General features: G+C 32.1%; 1 non-coding gene across 1 annotated transcript; it reads right to left on the bottom strand.

Annotated features, from left to right (window-relative positions):
• Window positions 1–562: 562 nt before the first annotated feature.
• Window positions 563–756, bottom strand: LOC128247136 (U2 spliceosomal RNA). Its single transcript, XR_008263555.1, has one exon. It is a non-coding gene; the product is annotated as a U2 spliceosomal RNA (small nuclear RNA).
• Window positions 757–5,000: the final 4,244 nt, after the last annotated feature.

Consider the following 5,000-nt stretch of genomic DNA (forward strand, 5'->3'; position numbering starts at 1 on the left):
ATATATATATATATATATATATATATCTTTGCAAATACCGACAGGGCACAGAAAGTGTGTCAATAGCCAGCTGGAGGAGATGTTCTCCTGGGGCTACAAGCTACAGTAGCATTCACCCTTAGGGTTTGGCCGCATTGCAGATGTGCATGTTTAGTCACCAGCGGAGCTACAAGTGTAAAGTATAAATTTGTTTGAGTATTCTCTGCCCCTAAAGGAATGGACAACCATCATGTATGTATTATTTTAATGTAACGGTTGTAAAGGACAAAAAAAAAAAAAAGCCTATTTTATATTTTGCAAAGATTATTTCATAGACAACTCACATTGTTGTTTAGGATATACGTATTTATAATTTTAAAAGTTTACATTCTCTTCTCAGACTATTTCCTGAGGCTGTAGTGCCTTTGTATTATAAGTCTGTGAACATTAGATAGATATGGATATCTGTGGTGTTGAATATCATTCTGCTTCCTAATTTGAGTTATTGTTGCTTTCTTATAAAACTGAATACAAAATATTTGTGTGCGTATTATTTGAGTATTTCTGCATATATCATTACTTTCAAATAGGGGTTGAATCCTGGAAGTACTGCTATACCAGGCCAACCCGTGGCAAAGGCGGAGCAAGCCCCTAACTCTTCGCCTCGTTCTAAAAATCAGTTTCATATCGATGGTCCCAAATAGGGACAGTATCAGATATTGCGCTGATAAGAACAAATACTACACTTTGATCTTAGCCAAAAGGCCGAGAAGCGATATTTTTGCTGCTTTTCAATAAAGTATATCATTACTTTCTAAAGATTGTGTATAAATGCACGAATATATTAAGGTAACATTTTAGGGGAGTGACCTTTATTGTGGTTTAAATCACATGCCAAAGTGTTAGCTATTATTGTCTCTATTCGCGTAAATGGAATTAACACGTTTAATCTAAATAGACAATGGAAGGTGATGAGAAATAAAGAAAAAAAAATGAAAGAAAGAAATAGAAAACGTGGTGCTAGTGTTTGCATATATACACGCATACATAAAAGTGCACTTTTCCTCCGTTAGAATTGTGAACTGCCCAGCTAAAGACGAAAATGGGAATTGTCTGTCAACATTTCATACAGACATATATAAATACATAAATACATGCATACATGCATACATATTTACACATATTCACACACACGTATACGTAAACACACCGGTACATATACAAACAGGGATACATATATATACAGTAGTTTCTCATGATATAACTTACCATTGAGATATTTTATGGTATATACTTCAAATGCGAATTTTATCGGGATACGCTACATTCAAAACGTCTGTCTGTATGTCTGTGTATATGTATGTATATATAGTTTCAATATCTCTCACTCTCTCTCTCTCTCTCTCTCTCTCTCTCTCTATATATATATATATATATATATATATATATATATATATATATACATATATATATATATATATATATATATATATATATATATATATATATATATATATATATATATATATATATATATATATATATATATGTATATATATATATGTATATATATTAATGTATGTATGTATGTATGCAATGTATCTATCTATCTATCTATCTATCTGTCTATCTATCTATCTATCTATCTATCTATCTATCTATCTATCTATCTATCTATCTATCTATCTATCTATCAATCTATCTATCAATCTATCTGTCTATCTGTAAATGTGTGTGTGTGTGTGTGTGTGTGTGTGTGTGTGTGTATCTATACGTACGTGCGTGTGTGTGTATTATGTGTACGTGTGTTTATGTGCCTATGAACATCGTTTTTATAATGCGCCATTTTTGTTTCCGTTGAGTTCAGGCAAAATTAGATATAAAAATGCAGAAATATATAAATATTAAAGATATTTCTCACGAAATTTAATATATATTTCCGCTGAAGGTATTCTTACTTGCTTATATGTGTGCATATATACTCATACAGATATATATTTGTTCGTGTATAAGAGTATATATTCATATAGATATATATATACATACATATATAAATACACACACGTATGTAGAAATGAACAAAAAATATATTCTTGTGTTGCTGCACGCACGCCTGTGTGATTGTGTCAATATATGTGAGTGTGTATTGCTTATCCTTGTGAGTTTTAGACATTAAAATATTTTTGGGTTCCGTGTGAGTTTTATATCCCTAGTTTGGAAAGTTACATGCTATTTCATGTGTTGTGGGGATTAGGTTCCGTTAGAAATATATGAGCGGTACTAATTTATGATTTGTGTTTTACGTTTCTTTGTGTAATTTCCAGGTAGTGTTTAAACATGTTTTGAAACGGTGGATCTCGTTTGATTGAACATTACTGCTTGGTGTCGAAACCGTAATAATTCCCAATATAGCAGCTGATGATGGGATGCCTGTACGTATTTAGATAAAATTGTTATTGTGGCAATTTTGTAGACGTTTTCATTCCCGTTTTGATTCCTTTATTCGTCTATTTCATTTTTGTGTTCTTCAGCATATCGATGTTATTCCAATTTTCTGTTCTAGTTGTTTAGATTTCGCCCATTGTCTGGTATATGACTTGATCTAGTTTAATTGTTTCTTGATCTAGTTTAATTGTTGAAAATAAGGTAAAATTTTTTTTTTTTTTTTTCCCTTTGAAATGTTTTAACTTTGTGGTTTTCAGTCGTTTGACTGTCTTCTAGCGTGTAGAAGTTACTTATTATAGGTAGTTTCTCTTATATTGAATATGTTGTCTATTGACTTTTTTACATGCTAGGCCACTGGTAGTATAACTCTGTATAGTTTTGCTACCCTTTTTATATTGTTGTTGGCACTCCGTCGCTTACGACGTCGAGGGTTCCAGTTGATCCGATCAACGGAACAACCTTCTCGTGAAATTAACGTGCAAGTGGCTGAGCACTCCACAGACACGTGTAGCCTTAACGTAGTTTTCGGAGAGATTCAGCGTGAAATACAGGTACAACAGAAAGAGGAAGAAAGAGTGAGAGAAAGTTGTGGTGAAAGAGTACAGCATGGTTCTCCATCCCCTGTCGGAGCCTCGTGGTGCATTAGGTGTTTTCGCTCAATAAACACTCACAACGCCCGGTCTGGGAATCGAAACCGCGATCCTATGACCGCGAGTCCGATGCTCTAACCACTGGCGCATTGCGCCTCCACCCTTTTTATATATACACCTTGTAAATATGTAAATAAGGTAATCTATTTGGAAACACGTTAGAATGTTCTAACGATACGCTATGTTACTTCTCCTTACCATATGTGTTTCAGACATCATTCAATTGGTGTCAATAACATAAAATGTCACACAAATACTGTATTTGATTTCTCCCTCTCAAAACGGTTTTTGTCTCTGTAACAGCCGCATTTTACAGTAAAAAAAAGACATGAAGTCACGGACCCTCAGTATATGCCATTTTTTCCCAAAGACAACCACTTCCAGTTTATAGCAGTGGAAGAATGTAGTCGCCGAGGTTTCGGCAGTGCATGGCACATGATGTTTATGTATGTATGTATGCATGTATGTATGTATGTATTTGTATGTAGGCATATGTATCTTTATATATAATGCATATACTTTATGCATGCAGGTAATGTATAATGCGTTCATATATATGTATATATGTGTGTGTATATATATATATATATATATATATATATATACGCATTTACGTATGTATGTATGTTTGTATGTATGTATGTATGTATGTATGTATGTATCTATCTATCTATCTATCTATATATCTATCTATCTAACTATCTATCTATCTGTCAATCTATCTATCTATCTATCTATCTATCTATCTATCTATCTATCTATCTATCTGTCTGTCTGTCTGTCTGTCTGTCTGTCTGTCTGTCACTCTATGTATCTATCTATCAATATTTATATGTGTGTGCGTGTGTGTATGTGTGCATATATGCATATATATATATATATATATATATATATATATATACACATATATAAACATATACGTATAAAGATACACATATATACACACACTTATACATTCCTTTCTATAAAACTATGTAATATCATACATTATTTATTATCATATTCGCAAAAGTATTGGTGTTTCGTTGACAGTCTGATGTTGTTTATATACTTTTCTAGACAAACAGCAGACAGTGACGTCAATCATGTATAATTAATAAAACTTCGTCGTTAAATGTGACAGCTGGTCAAAAGTATGAGAAGTTTCATGATGTTACTATTCGGAAATGTTAATTTTCTGAGGGTCAAAAAACATAACTGGTGATCTTTGAACAAACGTATTCCAGATTCATTCACTTACTCTCATACCCGTATGCAAGTACGCAGACATGTTCTGCTCATTCAAACAAATAATTTTCCGAAGGTTAAAAAGCATAGCAAGCGATTTCTAAACCACTGAATCTGCATCAATATGCTAGATTCATTCATAAGCTCATACAGTCACACACGTGCATACTCATACGCTCACGGACACATACATGTACACACACAAACACACGTTTATTCACAGATGCATGGATATATGCATATATTTATATTATATATATATATATATATATATATATATATATATATATATATGTATATGTGGAAAATGGAGCAACAAAATACAAGAAGAAGCAATTCGGTTGGGCTAGTTAGCCATTGTTTTAATTATGTGGAGGTTATGTAATGAGTCATTTACGCACGTTTCAATTTGCCAAATGGTTTGGCAGATCTCTTTTTGCTTGGATACTTCAGACTATCCCTGGAAAATTGAAGCAATCCCATCATTTACCTATATATATATATATATATATATATATATATATATATATATATATATATATATATATATATATATATATATGTATGTATGTATGTATCTGGGCGTATCAACATATATTAGAAACATCATTTAATATAGTTACAACATTTGTAAAAAGTTTTCCTTAATCTTTAAACAGCAAAAAAAAAAAAAAAAACGGTGCGTAAATGCAAGGGCAA

The sequence above is a fragment of the Octopus bimaculoides genome, chromosome 2 (genome assembly GCF_046866305.1).
Source record: "Octopus bimaculoides isolate indiv1 chromosome 2, ASM4686630v1, whole genome shotgun sequence".
Lineage (NCBI taxonomy): Eukaryota > Metazoa > Mollusca > Cephalopoda > Octopoda > Octopodidae > Octopus > Octopus bimaculoides.